The sequence below is a fragment of the Pan troglodytes genome, chromosome 3 (assembly GCF_028858775.2).
Source record: "Pan troglodytes isolate AG18354 chromosome 3, NHGRI_mPanTro3-v2.0_pri, whole genome shotgun sequence".
In the NCBI taxonomy this organism is placed as follows: Eukaryota; Metazoa; Chordata; class Mammalia; order Primates; family Hominidae; genus Pan; species Pan troglodytes.
In genome coordinates, this window is record NC_072401.2 from 29,422,395 (window position 1) to 29,446,140 (window position 23,746).

At 35.8% G+C, this 23,746-nt stretch overlaps 1 long non-coding RNA gene across 2 annotated transcripts; it reads left to right on the forward strand.

The window, feature by feature from the left end:
• The first annotated feature begins 1,747 nt into the window (after positions 1-1,747).
• LOC107974066 (uncharacterized) lies at positions 1,748-22,476 on the forward strand. Of its 2 annotated transcripts, none has more exons than XR_001716609.2 (4): positions 1,748-2,112; positions 6,022-6,103; positions 17,934-18,011; positions 22,140-22,476. It is a non-coding gene; the product is annotated as an uncharacterized LOC107974066 (long non-coding RNA). The 2 variants fall into 2 exon arrangements; XR_001716610.2 differs by lacking the exon at positions 22,140-22,476 and adding an exon at positions 19,551-19,707.
• Positions 22,477-23,746: the final 1,270 nt, after the last annotated feature.

Here is a 23,746-nt window from a genome sequence, read left to right on the forward strand (position 1 = left end):
GTGGAGACCATTGCCACAAGTTGGGCATCACTGTCCTAGAGACACTTTATTTACCAAGTTAGTAATAAATATGCAAGTGAAAAATGTTCCAGTATTGCTGAGATGTTCAGTATTGACTGTTCAAGGTAAGCTGAGAACGACAGGAGATTCTGTTATAAAGCTGGGCTCCCTATAGCATTTGGGATAATAAGATTCTGAAATACCAGATGACAAATAGTAGAGGCAAGAGAGACAATATCATAATGGGCAGCAAGGTTGAAGTGAAGAATGTTAATAAAACATGGAGATGCAAGGGCCAAGATGAATAAACCACAGAAAAGTATATTTCTTAACATCTATGATAAAAATACATCAAGATTGAATGAGCAAAAGGTTGAAGTCAGTTACCTCAGTGAGCTTTCATGGCCCATTCCCCACTTTTCATAGCTTAGACATTTTTTAGCCCAAGAACTGGTTATGAGGGGAGCAGGGCCCCATGAAGAAGGACCCTTTAATAGCACAGCAAGTGTACACAGCAGTGATTTTTCACCTTCCTTTACTAAACACATTTATATGGCAATTTACTTGGGTAATTTTACACAGAGGTAAAGGAAGATCTCATATTTCAATGGCTAGTTAGAAAAAAAAATGCTATGGACACAGATACTAGATACCTAAATTCTCATTCTCTCTGTTATGGTAGACAATAAGCACATACGGTCCAGTCATAAAGGGAGTCTTGGCCCGGATCTGACTCACAGAAGATCCACTACATCCAAAGCCCTATTTCACAAATATATAATTTGAATGAACATCTCTAGTAGTTGACAGAACCCACACCTTGGTTTCTGTGGAGTAAGAATAATTGCATTAGGAAATGCCAAGAAGAAGACTCTGAAACTAATCTCTTCCATAAAATATAGCAAATCCTGAACAAAATTATATCACAGGGTGATTAGTGCTACTCACAAAAACTTAAAAGATGCAGGGATTGTGATCCCCATGATATCACCATTTAGTTCACAACATGATTCCCTAAAATATAGTTGATCCGCCTTATGATATCACCATTTAGTTCACAACACGGTCCCCTACAATATAGTTGGTCCAGCTTATGATATCACCATTTAGTTCACAACACAATCACCTAAAATATAGTTGGTCTGGCTTATGAGTCAGGACCACTGTAAACCTTAATTGCAGCTGTTGTACCAGATTTGGTATATTTACAAGGGTAGATTAGCACAGTTTCTGTTATATAATATTAGCTATTGTTAAAGCAAGTGCCTTCTTTTACATACCCACTGAGAAGGAGAATAAGAAACAGTCACATTCACAATGAATATATGACAACAAATATTTTGGGTCTTTCTCTTGAAAAAGTTTATTTCTCTAGCTTGCTGACACAATATACCAGTAGGCTCTAGTACCATCTAAACAATCCACAGGCGATAAAGTTGGTCCACTCTTCATTTTGATTGACTTGATGAACAAAAAATGGCTAGCAGTCTGAATATCTTGCTCTAGAGGGTAAAGATATATCCCTACAGTTATTCATGTGCCTATCATATTTCTCAAATTTTTAGGAATCCAAGGCAGGCCAACATATTGAAATAATAGCTACAAAACTCCTAACCTTCTTTGGGGGTCATACACAGCATACTATACTTGGGAATGGCATTCTGACACATTTATTACATAATAATGCTATTATATGTAATGCTATTCTGACACATTTGTTAGGTAACATTAATGGCTTTGAGTGGGACTTAGAACAAGAAAAGGCTCTGAAACAGATCCAAGATGTTGTTTGAGCCATGCAACTAGAAGATCTCATAGAACTAAAGTTATCTAATTTACAGAAAAGGTTTTACGTGATGTCTATTGTACAGATTCATATGAAAACCATAGTTCAAACTCCAAGGTTTAAGAAGTAAGAAAGATCATGTCATTTGCAACAAACATGCATGCATATTTGAAAAGCAACTGTAAGTATGCTATTGGACATTGGTAAAGATTGAATATCTGACCATGGCATATCAAGAAACCGTGGAATGAGTACTGCTTATCAAGATCTGGGTGTGAGAAGACTTAAAAAGTCAGATAGTCAGTGAGAACCAGCTAGAATCCATGGTAAGATGGAAGTAGTGCATCTAGGATCAATCTCAAGTTTAATGGGTAAAAATAAGATACATAAATGCCACCCACCACTGTTGCAATAGTACCTTCTTTTATACTCACATCTGTGTTCCCAAGCTGGATCTTTTTTTTAATGGCTGGAGAGGAAGAATAGTACAGAACTTACTTCATGAATAGGTCACCTCGTATGTTTGTATAAGCCAAAAATGCACTTTTGTACAACAACTTTTTTTTTTTTCGAGACAGAGTTTAGGTCTGTCACCCAGGCTGGAGCACAATGGCGCAATCTTGGCTCACTGAAACCTCTGCCCCCTGGGTACAAGTGATTCTCTTGCCTCAGCCTCCTAAGTAGCTGGGATTATGGCCACCCACCACCAGCCCAACTAATTTTTGTATTTTTAGTACAGATGGGTTTCGCCAGGTTGGCCAGGCTGGTCTCTAGTGGTAGCTATGAGACATAATGGTGAGAAGGAATCTATTCAGTAGGTATAGGGTTGGCAGGTACATCTTATTGTCCATTTTATGACAAAAGAGAATTGATACGGTTTGGCTGTGTTCCCACCCAAATCTCATCTTGAATTGTAGCTCTCATAATTCTCATATGTCACAAGAGTGACCTGGTGGGAGGTAATTGAATCAGGGGTGTGTCTTTCCCATGCTGTTATCGTGATAATGCATAAGTCTCATGAGATCTGATGGTTTTATAAAGGGCAGTTCCCCTGCATTTGTACTCTTGCCTGCCACCATGTAAAATGTCCCTTTGCTCTTCCTTTGTTTTCCACCATGATTGTGAGGCCTCTCAAGCCATGTGAAACTGTGGGTCCATTAAACCTCTTTTTCTTTATAAATTACCCAGTCTCAGGTACATCTTTATTGGCAGCATGAGAATAGACTAATACAGTTAATTGGTACCAGGTAGTGGGGTGCTGCTGTAAAGCAAAAATGTGGAAGCAACTTTGGAACTGGGTAAGAGGTAGATGTTGGAACAGTCTGGAGGGCTCAGAGGAAGACAGGGAGATCTGGGGAAGTTTGGAACTTCCTAGAGACTTGTTGACTGGCTTTCACCAAATGCTGCTCATTCTCAGATGGAGATGAGGAACTTGTTGGGAACTGGAATAAAGGTGACTCTTGCTATGTTTTAGTAAAGAGACTGGTGGCATTTTGCCCCAGCCCTAGAGATCTATGGAACTTTGAACTTGATAAAAACGATTTAGGACATCTGGCAGAAGAAATTTCTAAGCAGTAAAGTGTTCAAGAGGTAACCTGGGTGCTGTTAAAAGCATTCAACTTTATGTATTCACAAAGATATGGTTTGGAATTGGACTTTATGTTCAAACAGGAAGCAGAGCATAAAATTCAGAAAATTTTAAGCCTGCTGATATTACAGAAAAGAAAAATACATTTTCTGAGGAAATTTAAGCCCAATGTAGAAATTTGCATAAGTAACAAGGAGTCAAATGTTAGTCACTAAGAAAATGGGAAAAACATCTCCAGGGCATGTCAGAGGTCTTCAAAACAGCCCTTCCCCTCACAGTTTGGAGGCCTAGGAGGGAAAAATGGTTTCATGGACCAGGTCCAGGACACCCTGCTCTGTGCAGCCTTGGGAGATGGTGCCCTGCATCCCAGCTGCTTCAGCTCCAGCCCTGGCCAAAAGGGGCCAAGGTACAGCTCATGCCATTACTGCAGAAAGTGCAAGCCCCATGCCTTGGCAGCTTCCACATGGTATTGGACCTGTGGGTGAAAAGACAAGAATTGAGGTATGGGAAACTCCTCCTAGATTTCAGAGGATGTATGGAAATGTCTGGGTTTCCAGGCAGAAGTTTGCTGCAGGGGCAGAAGCCTCATGGAGGACCTCTGTTAAGGCAGTGTGGAAGAGAAATGTGGGGTTGGAGCTCCCACACAGAGGCGCCACTGGGGCACTGCCTAGTGGATCTATGAGAAGAGGGCTACCATCCTTCAGATTCCAGAATGGTAGATCCACCAACAGCTTGCACCATGAACCTGGAAAAGCTACAGACACTGAACGCCAGCCCATGAAAGCAGCAGGGAGGAAGAATGTACTCTGCAATGCCACGGGGGCAGAGCTGCCCAAGACCATGAGAACCACTTCTTGTATCAGTGTGACCTGAATGCGAGACATGGAGTCAAAGGAGATCATTTCAGAACTTTCAGATTTGGCTGCTCTGCTGGATTTTACACTTGCATGAGGCCTGTAGTCCCTCTGTTTTGGCCAATTTCTCCCACTTGGAATGGCTGTATTTACCCAATGCCTGTACCCCCATCGTATCTAGGAAGTAATTAATTTGTTTTTGATTTTACAGGCTCATAGGCAGAAGGGACTTGCCTTGTCTTAAATGAGATTTTGGACTCTGGACTTTGAGTTAATGCTGAAATGAGTTAAGACTTTGGGCGACTGTTGGGAAGGCATGATTGTTTTTGAAATGTGAGGACATGAGATTTGGGAAAGGCCGGGGCAGAATGATATGATTTGGCTGTGTCCCCTCCCAAATCCCCTCTTTAACTGTAGGTCCCACAATTCCCACGTGTCATAGGAGGGACCCTTCTGTGGGAGGTAATTGAATCATGGGGCTGGGTCTTTCCCATGCCGTTTTCATGACAGTGAGTAAGTCTCATGAAATCTTATGGTTTTGTAAAGGGGCATTCCCCTACACAAGCTCTCTTGCCTGCCACGATGAGAAACATGACTTTGATCCACATTCTCCTTCAGCCATGATTGTGACGCCTCCCCAGCCATGTGGAACTGTGAGTCAATTAAACCTCTTTCCTTTATAAATTACCCAGTCTCGAGAATGTCTTTATTAGCAGCATGAGAACAGACTAATAAAATAATTAAACCAAAATTATCATTTTAGTTATTTATTTCATTTTACAAACAGGTTATCACTCTGTCATCCACGCTGGAGTGCAGTGGCATGATCATAACTGACTTCAGCCTTGAACTTCTGGGATCAAGTGATCATCACACTTAAGTCTCATATAGTGCTGGGATTACAGGCATGTGCCACCACATCCAGCTCCAAATTTATTATATATAATATTCATGGACAGTACCAAATAGGTTATCTGTTTGGCCATTGGCTTGTAAGAAACAATATTGAAATATGGGTACAAGGAACTTTGGGGAAGATGAATATGGGTGAAGCAATATGAATGGGCACAAGTGTGCAGATCTTTAATTTCTACACTAGTAGCTACTGAGGAATATTCACTGAGAAAGAGATTGTGCTCTTCTCTTAAATTAGTAGACCACGTGGACTCGGAATCCAAGGGATGGAAATCAGGATGACTCTACTATCCTACTGAGCCTCTTAGGAATTTTGTGTTTCTTAAACTTGCAACTTTAGATTCTGTAGTTCCAAAGTCCTAGTTCTCACAGAAGAGATGTTTCCTCCTGGGTACACAGTAAGAGATTCACTAAACTTACATAACCACAGTGGCCTTATGAACTGTTTGGCTCCTTGTGCTAGAAGATTATCAGGAAAGAAATAGAGTAGTCATAATAGAGTAATAATTGAACATGATCATTATACATGGGAAGGTTGTTGGCAAATATCAGAGCAGGAATGAATATGTTTTGCACTTTGATGATCAACTGGGAAATATCTTGATAGTTTCTATTCAGTTTTAACTGTAACTGAGCAGGTGCAGAAATCTTAGCTTGACCAGTAAATTGAACCTAGAAGCTCAGAATCTCCTCAAAGATGAGAATCTGTGTCACCAGGCAAACAACCTATACCTATAAAATGCTACCTGAGAAGGAGTAACTTTAGAATGGATGGTGAAGAGGGAAGATGATGGGTATCTTTTATGGCCTTCAAGACAAAAAAGCAACATCATATTTTATAGTGAATAAAATTAACTATTCTCTTATACATTCCCTAGAAATTGTGACTAATAAGAATCCCAGAGAAGTTCTGCCCTAATGGAGTCAACTTGATTTGAGATGCAAATGGATTTGAGCAATGTGAGTTGTGGACTATAACAGATGCCGTTGGTGTACCACCCAGATCCATTTTTTGATTTAGGGCAATATGCATCCCCTCAACTAGTGTGTTTTCTGCCACTTTCTGATAGCTTCACTCTCTTGAGAATTATTTTGCCTAGAACAACGTTGCCCAGAGATGCCTGTGAGATTTTGCACTTATGCCCCAATCCCAGGACAGTCTGAATCAATGACACACTGAAAAGGAAATTTAAAAGACTGGTTCCCTTTCCTCAAGGAAGGGACAACTCGGTTGACATTTATGCTTCAGAAATTCCCTCTGTATGATTTATGAAAACATTCAGTTTTACATATTTGTCTTAGATATTCATAAGCTTATTAGAATACTTACATCTGGCAAAGGTTTCAATTAAATAGATGTTAAATTGTAATGCAGTTTTTCTCAATTTATAATACAATATAACCTCCTTTAGATTAAGCATTAGATAGCTTACTGAATTAGCATTTTTTTGTAGTGAAAAGTTGATTTATATGCTTTCCAAAATGGATATAATTAAGTTGATTTTTTTTACTTGCCTTAAAATTTTTACTTAAATCTCTCTCTTCAGCAACTTATAGTTAGTAGTGTTATAGTAGTGTTAGAGTTATAGTAGTGTTAGAGTTATAGTAGTGTTAGAGTTATTGAAGCTATTAGAATAAGATCTGTAGATTGGCAGCTCTCTACAGAAGTCATACTTGTAACAAATTCCTTAACTCCTGTATTCTAACTAGGGGAAATTGAGTGAAATTGTATTGTCAAATTGAGAATCCTACCAGATTATTACAAACAATCCTTGCATATTTGTAAATAATAAATGAATATAAAGATGTTGATTTATAATCATTGAATTAGGTTTCTCATTGACAAGTACTTAGAAAACAATACTTTAGGAATCATACATTAAATTTATAAACCTTTATCTAATATGATAATCCATCCTAACTATGTTACAAAAAAAGGAATTTGAAAGTGCTTTTAAATGTAAAGGTCTACAGAAATAATATTGGTATAAAATGCAATATTTTCAATAACCCTACAATTATTATGCAACCTGTAGTTATTTATATAAGATCACAATTGAACTGGAATTACAGAAAAAGAAAGGAATTACAGAATTACAGAAAGAAAGAAAGAAGGAAAGAAAGAAAGAGAAAGAAAGAAAGGAAAGAAAGAAACAAAGAAACAAAGAAAGAAAGAAGGAGGAAGAAAAGAACACAGTCAGTTCTGTAGAACCAAATAAAAATCATTATCTGGCCACTCTGCTAACATCCCTCCCTAGCACTTGTCTAGCTTAGCCACATTTTCTGATAGGTTTGTTTACACTTGCTAGAGATCAGCCACCACCCCTGGTGCTCAATTCAGCCTTTAGATACAGGCTGGCAGCTCCCCTTGACTATCACAAAAACAGAATTTGGCCTGCAGTGATTCACACAGATGGGGGGCAGAAAAACAAACTTCAAAGAACTAAAGTGACCATGAAGCTAAGGCTCAGGAGAGGAAATGGTGAAGGGGATTAAGTGGAATGACAAAGGGATTTTGTACAGCAGCATTGTGGGATCTCTTACTTACACTTGTTAAACAGTAAGAACATCACAACCCCCTGGAGTTCATAAATAGCATCCTTAACTATGAAGTCTGATATCTCAGTCATTCCTTGGGCAATATAGTATTGGCTTAAAAGTTGTCAGTCAGTAGAAGATACTCTTTAAATGTTGTCAATGATTGACACTGAGGTTTTTTTTCTTTCATTGCAAGAGAAAAATACCATCCTTGTCCCCAGTTTTGACTACAATCTCATTCAATGTAAGGTGTTATAAAAAAGGAAAGAGAAAAATGAGGAGTCCAGGATGCTGTCATTCTTTCCTGTCATTTATATGTACTTAGGAAAGGGATTCAATGTGTTCCTAGGGGGCTCAAACTATTATTATTCAGAGATAATTATCCAGAGATAATAACTCTTATGAAAACCCAACAGACAAGGTATAATGCTTCTCTCTTTCTTCTTTTGTCTTTTCTCCTTCCTTCCTTCCTTCCTTCTTTCCTCCCTGCCTTCCTCCCTGCCTTACTTCTTCCTTCCTTTCTTCCTTCTCTTTCTTCTGGATTTTTATGTGAGATCCCTACATTTTTAAATTTTGACAATGCATTTAAGTAAATGATAATCAAAGAGAAACAGCCACTATTTGACCAATTGGCAACTACTTAGAAACAGCCACTATTTGATCAATTGGCAACCACTTAGAAATCTGTATTTTAGTGCCTGTCTCTCTAGACTGTAGTTGTTAATATGGTATTTAGCCATTTTATTGAGATGTAATTCACAAATATGAAATTGTTTTCAGTAAATTCATAGATATGTATAAACATCACCACAAAACATTTCAAAATATTTTTTATGACCTCAAAAACAAACCCTGGACCCTTTACCTATCACTCTCTTGTTTCCTTCATTCCCAAGCAATCACTAGTCTGCTTTTCATCTCTATAAATTTGCCTGTTGTGGACATTTGATTTAAGTGGAATAACACAAGGTCTTTTGTGCCTGGCTTCTTTCACTTATAGCATGATGTTTTTCAGTGAAAAAGTGGGAAGATGAAGTGTTTGGAGGGCTTTTAAATGGAGTAAAATGGAAACAAAGACAAGTTATCTCAACACCAAAAAGAGTAGGGGATAGAAGGATATGTCAAGGTTTGAAAACCATCCTTCAGAAATGCAGGAAAGTTAAAGCTGGAAGTAAGTACTGAACGCTTTCTGCAATCACACCTAGAAGACACCTCGAGGATCACACCTTGTGAAAACTCAAGAGCTTTAGCTTTTCATAACAAATCTTGACCAGGGATGACAGTCACCTGGTACGCACACGTTTGGCTGTATCAGTTGTTTACAGAGACGAGGTCTGATTTGGTTATCTGCATCTGTGACCTATCTGTTGTTAAAAAGTATAAATATTCTGAATTGGGATAACAATTTTTCAGGATGCTACCCTTGAGGAAGTCATAAGTTCTAGTCACCAGTGTTGTTCAGAATAGGAAAAAAAAAATGTAGAATAATGTAAAGATCCTCAGTGCTTGGCTCTAACACACTCAGAGCTATCTGCTTGTAATAAGGAGAATTATCCAAAAACATCCTCTGCAAAGAAGCAGAGCATTTTCAGGTCTCAGCACATCATTTCTAAAGAGGCTAGAAGGTCTAATTTCAATGGCTAGATGCTAATTGGAATTTTAAAAAACTAGCGTTGAAGAAGACTTTCTTAAAAAGTCTTTCAACAGTTTACAAGGAAAACAAAATTTTGAAATGTGGAATTTTTAGGTAAACCACAAGAGCAGAGGAGAGTCTTTAAAATATGGAGTATGAGTTAGATACATAGCTAAGAAGGATTGCTAGATGACTGGGGGCTTGAACAACACAATATATTGAAAAAACATCAGCAACTTTCTTTTTATAAAAAATGCTTTAATATACAACTCTACTTTAGCAACATCATTTAGAAAAGCAGTTCTTTTGAATTTGGAGTGTCATTTTTATTTTTAAAACAGAATACATTTTCCATGTTTTTTTTTTTTTCAAATTCAAAGCAGGCATTTTATGGGATTTTTTTTCCAAGTAATTTTTTTTCTTGTTATGTGCTACAGTAGAAACTATATTTTGTAGGTTCTAATTTAACAGTACTTCTTAAACACACCACCCTTTATTATGCAAACCATTCTCTGTGACCACATCTTGGCTGTGCTCACACATTCAAAAACTTAAGCTTTGAAAGATTAGGTAACTTTTCTAAGATTCACAAATATCAAATGGTTAAGCTCTTATTTAAATCTAGGTCTCTAATATTAAAGTCCATGTGATTTTCACTATCACTCATTGTAATATAGAAAAATGGTTTTAAAAACATAAATAATTTTACGGTGTTACAAAGATATCACATTCTTTACAGAAAACTCAAGATAATGTTTTCTATGAATAAAACATATTAATGTTTCAAAACTCATTAGCTAGGGTTTTGAAATCAGATCAGGAATCGTATCCAAGCTCTTCACCATCAAAAAGAACCCATGAGGAGTTATTGAGTCTCTCTGAACCTCCATTTATTTCATGCAATTTTATATACAGAACATATTTGCAAACGCTATATCAATACAGCCCAATAATGTTTAATTTTTTTAAAAAAAAGTTTCCAATAACATTTTGAACAACATTAGGCATAGAATGATTCACCTTCATCTTGTAAGTTGGCCCTATCTCCAGTCTCCTTCAAAGTGAGTTTATTTTTCTATGTTCCAGCAACCACCTCTTCACAGAAAGTCATAACTGTCATATTATTTCTGTGTGATAAAGACACATCCCACCATTCTATTCTTTGGGGATTGGTAGACATACTGTGTGTGTGTGGCTCTGTGTTGGTTTAGTTTGATTTACTTTCCTGCTAATCAGGACCACTTCGATATATATTAATATAGCTCTTTTGTTTGTTATGACTACAATCCATGTAGAAAAGCAATGATTCCTGGAGCAACGGTTCTATTTGACTTTTGCTCAAAACAAACTCCAAAATTCGGGCCTCTCCCCTTCATAGGAAAGCTGGCATCGCAGTTAACCTCCTGAGGCGAGAGATAGAAGAGTGATTTAGCAAAGCCTTTGATTCATGTCCCTCATCCGTAAAGTTTTAAAATGTTTCAGATACATTAAGTCTTCATTACAAGTAAAATCCCTGTGAGGCTGGTCATTATTTTAAATGAGATCTCCAGATTTTCTAGTTTTACAGTGTAGGCCAGTGAACAATCTACTGTGTTTTTAAGCTCTTAGGTCTGATTATCTTTAATTTCTTTTTTACGTTTTATGTTCAATTTTTGACAAGAACTCAGGAAACTGTAGTACCTCCTTTATGTGACATTATCTGGCAATGAGTTTTCTAGTGAAGCAAACTTTCTGGATAATTGATGATTAACTCTTTATATCTTAATGGTTTCATACTTTTTAATGTTTTTATACAGATTTGTTTTATGGTACCCAGGATTTGTTTTAATTAAGTTTGATAAGGCACACAGGCACGAATGTGATTGTGATTAATAAAGGCATTTGCATTATTCTCACGGTCTCCTAAAAATAGAAGGCCCAGCACACTATGCCTGGGAAGTATCTGCATGAGATGAGCAGGCAGAGAGGAGAGCTGAGGGCAGGGCCTTGACTGGAGTTTTTGTTGGGAGGAATGGACAATGGAAAGCACGCAAGCCAAGTAGGTTTAAAATGAGATATTTTGATTAATTTGGTGGGCTGTGGGGTGCAGGAGGAGTCCCTAGTTGTCAGTGACATTGATCTGGGGTGCTTAGGCCTGGAGGAAAGTGTTCTATAGTGTAAACATAACAGAAGGAGGAGGAGACATAGATTTGGCATTGGCTGGTTTGCATACCAAAGGCATGCTCTCAAGCAAGTTCTTTACTATCTCTGAGAATGAACTAATCCTGGGTGAGACAATCTCTCTCAGGTCAGCAAGGGCCAGATGCCACAGCATCAGGAATTCAGAAAATAGGAAAAACTACTGGACATATACCCAAAGGATTATAAATCATGCTGCTATAAAGACACATGCACACGTATGTTTACTGTGGCACTATTCACAATAGCAAAGACTTGGAACCAATCCAAATGTCCAACAATGATGACTGGATTAAGAAAATGTGGCACATAAACACCATGGAATACTATGCAGCCATAAAAAAAGATGAGTTCATGTCCTTTGTAGGGACATGGATGAAGCTAGAAACCATCATTCTCAGCAAAGTACCCCAAGGACAAAAAAACAAACACCACATGTTCTCACTCATAGGTGGGAATTGAACAATGAGAACACTTGGACACAGGAAGGGGAACACACACCAGGGCCTGTTGTGGGGTGGGGGGAGGGGAGAGGGATAGCATTAGGAGATATACTTAATGTAAATGAGGAGTTAATGGGTGCAGCACACCAACGTGGCACATGTATACATATGTAACAAACCTGCACGTTGTGCACATGTACCCTAAAATTTAAACTATAATAAATATATGTATATATATATAAAATAGTTAATTGTTAATTCTAAATGCATTACTTTATCACTTTTGAAATCACACCCTAAGCAAGTTTTTGTTGACAAAATTATTTTTATTAAAAATAAAGCATCATTTTTCATTGCAATATGGTTATGGTGAAATAATCTCAAATTATAAAAATTTTTAAAATTGTTCTTCTTTCTATCTGGTGAGATTACTAAAACTTGTCAGTTGCAGTTTTAGAATTGAAACAAGAAAAAATATATATAACTGCTATATGACTGACCTGCTGAATATATCTGAATTAAAAAAAAACAGTAGATAGGTTGTTTTAAAATATCTCATGACCGGTTTTTAATATGTTGTTTTATACCTCTCTTTTGTGAGATTTCCAACTACAACTTCTTGTTTCTGATATTAGGCCTCCACTGCTTCACCTCTATCCATTTTTTCCCTCTGATTTACAACGATAAGGAACTTGAGATAAACACCCTTTTCAACGTGTGCATAAATGAAAACAGTAACTGGCATGATCTTTACAATATGCAACATTTTGCATGGGCAATTTTGACTCTTTTGATCACTTTTGTCACAGTGCCTAAGTCTCTGTGTTGTTTATTTGACTATGCCAAGATGGTGGGTTCTGCACCTGTGATTTGCCACTCCAATTTCCAAATTTTTAAAGAGTCATGAATCGCTTAACAATGGGAATAGGTTCCAAAAATTGAGTTATTAGCCAATTTCGTGATGCAAAAGTCATAGGATATACTTACACATACTTACATGAAATAGCCTACTACACACCTAGGCTATAAACCCTAATAAACCATACATGGTATGGTTTATTGCTCCCGAGATGCAAATTTATACAGGATCTTACTATATAAATATTGTAGGCAATTGTAACACAATGGTAAATTTTTGCATATCTAGACATATCTAAACATAAAAAAGGTACAGTAAATATACAGTATTACAATCTTATGAGACCACTGTAGCATAAGCAGTTGATTGTTGACTGAAATGTTTTCATTTCAGAAGACTCCTGTGTCACATAAAACTTATATTAAATAAATGTGTATGCTTTTGTGTTGCCAATCTGTCTTTTGTTATAGAGAACTCAGCCATGAACTTAAGATGGGAAAAAAAGATACTCTTTTTTTCTACAATACCGATATTACCAGACAGAATTTTTTGTCTGTTTATTTATCTTTTTAGTGTTTCTTTCTTGCTCAATGTTCACTTCTTAGTTGTAGATCTAATACAGCTCTTTCACTGTAACTGTCATCTTTCCAATCAACAAATATACCAAATATCTTGTTTCCCTATCTTATTTTTTTATCCTAGGTTTAAAAACAGACAAATACCAATACACAAGAAATACACACACACACACACACACACACACACACACACTTCAGGTTTAATGTAGGATTTTCTAGTTCTATTATATGGAGTTTGAGGAAACTACAGTACGAGAATTCTACTTTAGATCCCAGCCTTCTGACCCCATAATTAAACAACTGAGATAAGTAAATAAGAAAAATATGACAACATTGAGCAAAACAGTATTTTATACTTTCCAGATCTGTTCTTGGAATTCTAAAGCAGAGTTCTCCTGGTGAGCTGGAATGGACTACGTTCATATTTAGGGCCATATTTAACTTTCAGTTAATTATACATAAGTCCGCTGGGCTAATTAATCATCCCCAATTCTCTAAACTAAATTTGATGTTTAATACAGATCTGTTGTGGGAAAACTAGAAGACCAAAAAAAGCACAAAAGTCAAGAAAGAAGTCTCTTTTCACATGAAAGTGGTATGTTGCCCTTGACAGATTTGGCTGCATATGGAGAAAGACAGTGAGAGTTATCAAGATTGACCCAGAGGGTGTGGGTCAGCTGCCCTTTTCTGAAGAACAGGTTAAATAGAGATACAACATTAGAGGGTTCTATCCATATGCATGATATTTATGCTACACCGTAAGCATATAGAATCATAATCATGGCTAAATATTTGCCCTGGAATGTGAACATGAAGGTTATTGTAGGTTTCTTTTAAGAAGGAATCATGTGAGATAGGGCAGCAACCATGACTGAATCTCTCTACTAGATTCTATTATTTATACTGTCTTTTTTAAAACATGTTTATCAGGAATTAAAGGAAAAGCTCCCTCTAAATTAATTGCCTAAAATGGAGTTTTGCCTTTAATTTGCCTTTGATGTTGAGCTGAATTTTTCTTTTTCATACTCTTGTTTCTACTTTCATTTCTTCGATTGACAGGTTTGGTTTTTTATCTTTATTTGTAAGAGCTCTTAAAATATTCATGTAACAAATAGAATTCGAAGCTTGCCCTCCAAGCTTTTACCATGTATATGCATAATAGTAGTGCTTCACATACAGTGTGAAAATTATCAGAATCAGAAGGGAGTCACTAGTGTTTTCAAAAAGATAAAGACAAATAGAGCCAGAAAAGGCCCTGAGAAGAAGGTTCTCATGCTTGTATGCCTGAGACCAAAACTACCACAAAGTATTGCAAAAATCACAACCTTGTACAGAAGCTATTGCAACCTTACACAAAAATACTTCTGCAAAAAAATCTTCCCAGAAACTCTTCTCAGATTATTGTCACCCTTATTATTGGTCTTTATAATCAAGGATAATTACCTGACAACAATTGTGTAATCCTCTTCATTTTTTCCTTTAAAAACCTTTGTCTTCCTTGGCCTCCCTGAATACACACATAGTTTACTATGGCACTTGTATTCCCACTGAAATACCTTACTCCTGAAAAAATATCTTTTTTCTTTTAGAGAGCCTCTCTCTGTTATTTAGTTTGACAACAAGAATAAGATAAGTTGTGCTCATGCAGCTGATATTCTTGCAGAAAAAGACAATATACCACAGGCATAATAAATAACTAACTTAAAACTTGTGCTGGAAGATGATAAATACTGTACAAAGTAAAATAAAATAGAACATAATTAGGGGAATATGGATTTCCAGACTGAACATTTTAAATAGATTTGTGAGGGTCAGCTTCATTAAGAAGGTGATATCTGCGCAAAGGTAAGGCAGGAAGCCAATTGCAAATCTGAGAGAAGAGTGCTCCAGGCACAAAGATCAGCTAAAGCAAATGCCCTAAGGATGGAATGTGCTTGTCAGTTTCAACAACAGCTGGAAGGCCAATATGCAGGGGCAAGCGAGGAAAAGAAAAGGCAAGAACCAGTTGGAGGCAAGGTGGGGGTAATGGAGTGTCATAGCCTGGACACAAATCACGTTGTACCTAGGAGACCATTGTGGAGAAATTTGAATTTAATATTATTAAAACGCAGAATTTTGAGCAAAGAAATAGTAACATAATCTGATATGTTAAAATACTCTGATATATGTATATATATACAAATATATATATCCAATTATTTTATGCCTTTAATACTTATTCATGCTTATAAAGCAGAAGAATAGCATAAAAGAAATGTTGGAATAAAAACTTTTAAAATTAAATTTTAGTTTCTCCTTTCTGAAGTTAAAAAAGGACACTGAAACCTTGAAATAGAAATTACAGTTGATTTAAAAAACCCACAAGAACATGCCAAAAATTTATCTTATCTTTAGATGTAATGTCAGGTAGTAATGAAATTTTCTTACCAATAGCCTACTGTTAGTCAAGTTTTTTGTTTTTTTTTTTTTCATTTTGAAGACTATTTTGAATTTCTCTGGTCTGATGAGAGAAACTGCTTTGATGCTGCACCCCTTTGGAATTTTGATTCTTCACATGACATTCATCACAGTCATAACAATACAGGTAGAGATTCAAGAATATTGGGTTAAAAATTCAAGGCTTATGTAGGCTTCTGTTTCAAACACAAATTCATGTAACTCCAGAAAAAATCATGGCAATTCATACAATAAACACCACTGTCATGAATATTCATTGGTGATGATGACAGCTTCAGAAAACAGGATTTTCCAGAGCTTCAAAGAGCCACCGCTAATTTACAAAATAATTGGAAAGCTGTGCAAGCAGGAAAAAGTTCCTATCGTATGCCAGCACTCAATCCTTCAGTAGAAAGAGATCACTCCAGCTGCTGTTATATGAAAAGCCTGTACTATAGGCAAAGACACAACTTACGAGAATATGGCAGTAACCTAGGCATAGAGATGACCATGGGACAAAGGGCTAATAAAAATGTGCTGAGAGACTGTCCGAGTTTGCATATATTTGGAAGTTATGGGCAACTAAAATAACAGATTACATGAGACTCCAGGAGAAAGAAGGGTATCAACGAAGTCTTCAAGGATTTGTACTTGGCAAATGGAAAGAGGAAATTGCCATCATCTGTAATGGGGAAGGTCTTGTTAGACCAAGTTTCATGAAGAATTTCAGGGTTAAGTTTTTGGAATTTTATTTTTTCTGGTATGTATGTTGAAAAATATTTTTTCTCTTTAATATTTTGTTTTAAATTATGCTTATATTACCTTTTGACATATATAAATTGTATAATTCTTTAGATTATTTATGTATTCAGAATATTTATTATGTATTTCCTATGTATCAGGCACTATTGTTCATATAAATAATATCCTTGTTTTCATGGCACTTACAGTCTATTAGTTGGGAAAATATTAAATACATTAATTGTTATCAGACATTATACATGTATATGTATACACACATTTTATTTATATGCTGTCACATAGTGATAAATATAAAATCATTTTAATGTAAGTTTTCATTTTATGGAAGACTTCTATTTAATTGAGGCACTTAGGAAGTTCATTTCTGAAGGTAATAAATTTGACCTGGCTTTTGTACAAAATAAGAAGTTGTCATAAGGCTATCTAGAGTAATAGGATGGGTGGAGCAAAGTGCAATAGTTCCAAGGCAGAAGAGTTTTTAAAACGGTAAAAAGTGTGGCAAGACAATGGGAGGCGAGTAGGGGAGGCAGTCAGGGACAAGTTCCTGTTAGAATTTATAAGCCTGGAAGAAAATGTGAGTATTTTTCTAGGCATGATAGGAAGCCACCGGAGAACTTCGATTGGAGGAAGGTCATAAACAGATTCATGTGTCACATAGTAATTTGGAAAAGATAGACAGAAGTATATGTGCAGGAGGGTTGATAATACTGGAAAATGGAAGACTCTCAGAGGGGATTGCAATGGTCACATTTAGGTATGTTGTTGGCTTGGGCTAGGGTGATATTGCTAGAAAAAAGTTAGATTTCAGGGGTATTTTGAAGACTGAGTGACTGCAAGGTATCTCCAAGATTTTAACCCCATTCACTGGAAGAACGGAGGTGCCATGACTGAGAAGAAGAATATTAGAATAAGGATTATACACTTTGGAGAGGAAAAATACTTAGAAAGTCATGAAAATTTGACTGTAGGATTCAAGGACTAAGTGCTAAGAAGCAAAATGTGGCTAGGTGAGAGGAACAGGAGATGATCGAAAAAGATTCAGGATGCCCAACAACATTTGGGAGAAAACAGAGTCTAGATTGGAGGAAGGAAGGAGCTCTCAGAGCACTTATTATTCCCTATTAGTTTTTACTTTTACTTCTTGCATTAATACCTTGAATCTTATCATCATAGATTCCTTCCTGGACTAACTCTTAGAAGAGCTAAAGAGCCTGGATGGACTGGAAGTGAAAGTGTTCCTGACAGCATTTATCTCAGAACAAGGGGAAATAATAGGATACTGGTTATCCTAAGTAGCAATAGCCGGGACTAAAAGGCGTGCCAATATTCATCAAAGAATTATTTATGTAAATATTTTTTACAGGCTGTGCTAATGGTCTATCAAGATATCCTGAGTTTCCAGTAGAGATGTTTCAGCCATAACACGGGCCTGGTAGACAAAGTATGGGAACTTCTATTTCTTGAAAAATAATATCTGCATTTTTCTTAGTTTTATTTATTGGTGTTATATAATTTTTCATGATAAAACTTTTTTTTCTTCAGGGGAAAAAAAGGAAGGAAAAAAGAAAGAAAAAATCAATTAATAGAAAAAAAAAAGACAGGAAAGAAGACAGACCTCTATTTTGCATGGAGATCATTAAAAAGCCCGTATTAAAAGTTACTTTGTGGAGGTAGTAATGTCTCCAGTATTACAGAAGGGACAGTTCAGTATATAATGGAGTGGATGGTAGTAATAAAGTTTTTATGGAAAAGATGGATCTTGAAACCTGTTTAATATCTAGGTAAACGGTGAAAAGGGAGAGCACTTTTAAGATAGGGGAAACGAATTCAAACAGATGGAGACAAGAATAATTATCAAATGTGTTCATTCTCAAAATTTTTGAATGATCCTCTGATGGTGACTATTATTTGTTGCTGTGCTTCCTCTTTCTTTAAAACAAGAGAATTTAGTAAAATTTTCTATTGGCCACCAATCTTTTCCTCCTCTGATAAATGTGTGAACTTACTCCACTACTGCTGAAAATCACTTTGAAAAATTAAAAACAATTATGTTTTCATCAACATTGAATTACAGATATAAAATATCGTATGGGAATTATAATTTGATAAATGGGAACATTCTGGGTCCCATATTGAGTCCAGATGGTTACAGTGTCTTTAATACACGTATCCATTTGGTATTACCGCATTTGTGTACCACAGTCTCCTCATTCATGTTTAATGATGGATAGATTCCAAATAATACAAGATGTTCTCCAACATGTTAAACTTATGGCAAGTGATCAGACAGTGAGCTCTCTCTTCCCAGTATACCTTGTAGTCTCAGCATAACTGTTTGAAGATAATCTGAATTTCAGTCAGATTGCATGATATTTTCCACTCTTGGAAAAAAAAGATAGAATAAAATAAACAATTGCTTCCCTCCAAAAGAGGGAAATGTTCTTAACCTAAACTTAAAGTTTGCAGTGCACCTAAAATTCCAGAATGCTTTCTTCAAACTGTTGTTAAATAGTAAACTTTGGACAACTATTAGTGAGGTCTAGATTTTGGAGGATTGACTATTTGCAAAGTTGTTTACAGTTAAATTAGGAAAGTAGGCAAAGGTTGCTTTCAATATAATTCAGATGTATTTATTTTTCAATCTCTTACCTTTACTATAAATGCATTCCTCACCTACCAGGTTTTTGTATATTCATTTTTCTTCTTTTAAAGCATGTGACAATGTTTGTAATTTGTTTCCTTAAGTGCATCTCAGAATTTTCAACCTATTCTAAAATTTCATGGTTTCCCATTCATTATTCAGAAAATATAAAATCAAATTATTTGGTATAACAGGAAGGTTTACTCACAGTCTTCACATTTTTTATCCTCTCTAGTTTTGCAACATTGTCCTTTTTTTAACTTTTCTTTTTACTTGTTAATTAATGAACTTGATATTCCATCCAAATTAAATTATTTTTCTTTCTTCATACTTCAACAGGCCTGAAGACAAATACCACTATGAATGGTTACATCTAGGACTTCTGAGATTAGCCCCAGATTCAACTCATTTTTTTTTTGCATTTGCTCAGCAATATGACATGTTTACACTGATTAGCTAAAAAGTTATGTGAAGAATGGGCAACAATATCTCTAAGGCAAGATATGCTCAGATCCAATATAGTTCATATAGACCTTGTCAGAGTAAATGACCATGTGCCTTTCAGAACACTAAAGAATAAAGTCCTTCCACATTAGAATGACAAATATGTTTTTATAATCAAACTGTTTTATTCCCAACTTTATTACTTCCAACTGAGTACAATAGAGGCTGTTCTACCATTCTCCAATTTTCCCTGAGTAACATAAAACCGATCAGTGTGCACAATTAAAAGACTACATTTCTCAACCTTCTTTTGGCATCATGTGACTAAATTTTTGTCAAAGAGAGAAAGGCAGAAGCATTGCCTATGCGCTCCAGAAGACTTTGTGAAAGATAGTGGGGGATTTCTGATTTCTTCTTTTCCTGATATTCCAATAGGCATGTGTTAGACCTTTTGACATTGTCCTGTAGTTCTTGGATGTTCTGTGCTTTGTTTTTTTATTTTATTTTATTTTTTTTATTTTTATTCTCTTTTCTGTTTGCCTCTCATTTTGGGAAGTTTGTATTGATTTCTCTCAAAGCTCATTAATTATTTGTTTATCCATGTCTTACCTACTGATGAACCTGTCAAAGACATTCTTCATTTCTGTTGCAGTATTTTTTATTTCTGGAATTTCCTTTTGAACTCTTCTGAATGTTCCCTTCTTCCTACTTCTATTATCTATCTCTACTTAAACATTGTGTATATTTAAATGGTAATTTTAAATTTCCTGTTTGATAATTCTCAAATCAGTGTAATAACTCTGCCTGGTTCTAATGCTTGCTTGGTCTCTTTAGGTTATGCTTTACTTGCATTTTAGCATGCTTTATAATTTTTGGTGAAATCCATATATATTGCATCAGGTAATTGGAACTGAAGTAAATAGGCTTTTACTATGAGCTTTTATGAGCTTTTAAATTAGGCTAGGAGATTAACTGTTTTGAACATTTGTTAAAGTTGTAAGTTCCAGAGGCTTCACATTCCTTTATTTTCTTCATTTATTTTCTCACCTATTGTGTTTGTGCTTCCCTAAGAATTCCTTTTAAAATAAAAGTCTATACTTTGCAACTTTCTATTGTAATCCAGTGTTATTATATTAAAGCCCTGTTGATAAGGTGGTAAGCTGTGAGGAAAACAAAATATTCTATAGTTGTATGGTTAAATATCATTCTTTCAGCTGGCCTGTGTCACAAGGCTGTACGCTTCACTGGTGTTTCTTAGCTTTAATCCTTCCCCCACTAAATTGAAACAAGAAGGCTAAAGGGGGTTGAAGTTGAAAAAATACTCTTTTTCCACATGGGATAAGGCTCTGGTAAAGTTTCTTCCACTGGAGATAGGTGTTGTTGTTTATTGTTGTTTTGTTTTTATGGAGAACTCTCTAGGTGTATTTTATAATGATCATACCTCCCCAACCTTGCCAGGTCCTTCAGAGGATCTTTCATGGCTCTCTACTAATAAGAATCTGGTGAGTTTCTGGTAGTAGAACCCACAAAAGTGTGAAGGACGTTTTTAGAATGCAGCCCTAGGAATTTCTCAAACTCAAGCTAGTCTACATTTCATTTTGGGCAGTTTATTAAAATTCCTATTTAAGTTTGCCTACCAGTTTATGGTTCCTCAGCATCTGCTCCAGGTAAGCAGATCTCAGCTATGACTATCTGGATTTCCCTTTCTCTCCAGATTTTAGGCTTGCTGTTTACCCTGTGACCTCAGTTATCTGACGGGTCCAAGAAAAGTTAATTGACTTTCAATTTCTTTAGCTTTCTGTTATTGTAAAGACAGGAGTGATTACTTATAAGCATTTTACATGTTGATCCTGAACCTTTAAGTTGAGCCTATGCTTTACAAAATATAACGTATTTTATTTTGTATTTGAAGCCACTATATGTGTGCACCAACATCAAAAGATGATTATGATTTCAAATGCTTCAGAATTTAGGAATTTTGAGGAGAGTGACATTGTTTCAATTTTCTCTTCCAAGGGCATTTTCAAGTGTTTGTCCTAAAACATGAAAATCGCCTTTGGAGCCTGTTAAAAATAAATTATTGAGCCCTTTCTCCATAACAATGAGGCGTAATTTCTTTGAATGGAGGCCAGAAATACGTATATTAACAAGCCCACCAACTAATACCTACATATAGGCAAGCTAAGAAATAATGCATATGTTATCTACCATATTGTCTTTCACATGTGTACTGAATAGACATTTATCAAATAACATTTATGTTTAATGTAACAGAGTAATTTTAATTTGTGACTACAGAGAAAATACTTTGTTTAGTTACTATTTTATGTCAGCAGTACTTTTTGCTTTCAGAATTGGTGAGTAAATAAGTAATAATATTGTGATAGAAATGATGGTTTGTGTTTATTTTTGTAGTGGATATCAATTATTTGTGACTTCACTTTCCATTCAAATATGATCACCCTCTTCTCTATATGGTTGCAGTAACTAGGAGACCATGTCCCTTGGCATCAGTATTGATCTTCAATAATTTGTCCTTGATATTGAGAGAAGAGGATCAAACTATTTGAACAGGATTGCTGTACTTCAATTCAACATGTAAAGTGAAAATGCAGACCCAGTTGACTATATTTCACTCATTTGGGTGGAAGAAGCAGAAGAAGTTTATTAACAAAGAAGGAGAATAACAAAAGAAATATAAGATGAAAAGAAAAGCAAAAAGAAAGAAAACTAAAGAAAAAGCAAAAGAAAGAATACTAAATCTGAAATACATTTTAGTCCCCAAATCAAGTTGGTGCATAAAGTTCAAATGTTTTCCTGATTTTGAATTTGCTTTTAATATCCTTGTGCTTTAATGATGCATTGTCTTTTTCTGCAGAAACTATCTCCTACTACATCTATATTGTTCATCACTAGAAGAAGAAAAACAGACTATGATAGCATAAGATAGAGAACAAAAAGAAAGTTACAGCAGTGCCTGTGTGTGCGTGTGTGTGTGTGTGTGTGTGTGTGTGTGTGTAAATCAAAGTAAATAGTAAAGTATGCATTTGTATGAAGTTCAGGGGTATGTTTCTTCAGTCTCATTAAAAAACAAACCAAATGAAACTATATAACTGCCACTTTCCCCTACTAACACAAACACCCACACACACACATACACATGCAAACACATAGAAAGATTTTTCCCTTCCATTTGTATTTTATCCGTAGAATTGTATTTATTGGATTTTTGACAATCAGTTGCCATAGGTCTATATTATTAGTAGTAATTCTCATTATGTATCTCTTTGTGGTAGCAGTTGTTGTAGTAAGTTTGCTTACATGATGTAGAACTCAGAATAGTAGATTTTCAAATACTCTACCTTGCTATTGAAAATTGATATTTACATTTTTGTTATTATAAGGATGATTTTTGATAAAACCACAGCAGGCTTTTTCCTAAAGCTATCTGTCTATGTAAGAGAATAACATTAAAATTTCTACTGTCCTAGTTTAATCATTTTACGTTGTGACTATTTGAAAAACATTCCTGAAGAAGCTTATAGGCTGTTGATGTAGTTTGAATATTTGCACCCTCCAAAATCTCATGTAGAATTGCAATCTCCAGTCCTGGAAGTGGGGCCTGGTTAGGAGGTGTTTGGGTCATGAGGCCGATCCCCCATGGCCCTTCACCTTCTGCCATTATTGTAAGCTTCCTGATATTTCCCTAGAAGCTGAGCAGCTGTCCGCATCATGCTTCCTGTAAAGCCTGCAGAATCATCAGCCAATTAAACGTCTTTTCTTTATAAATGGCCCAGCTCCAGGTGTTCTTTATAGCAATGAAAGAACAGTCTGATACAACTGTCTTAACCTGGCTCCAAAGGGATTTAGGCTTGAATGCACTAAGGCGGTGATTTTCAAATTTCAGACTGGATCAGAATCATGTGGAGATTTTATTAAAACACAGACTGTCTGGTCTCACCCCATGAATATAACATCTGATTTTGTAGATCTAAGGTGGGGACCAAACATTTAAATTTCTGACAATTTTTTAGATAATGCTGAGGCCATTTGCGAACAATTGCAAATAATATAATCAGTTGACTTCTTTT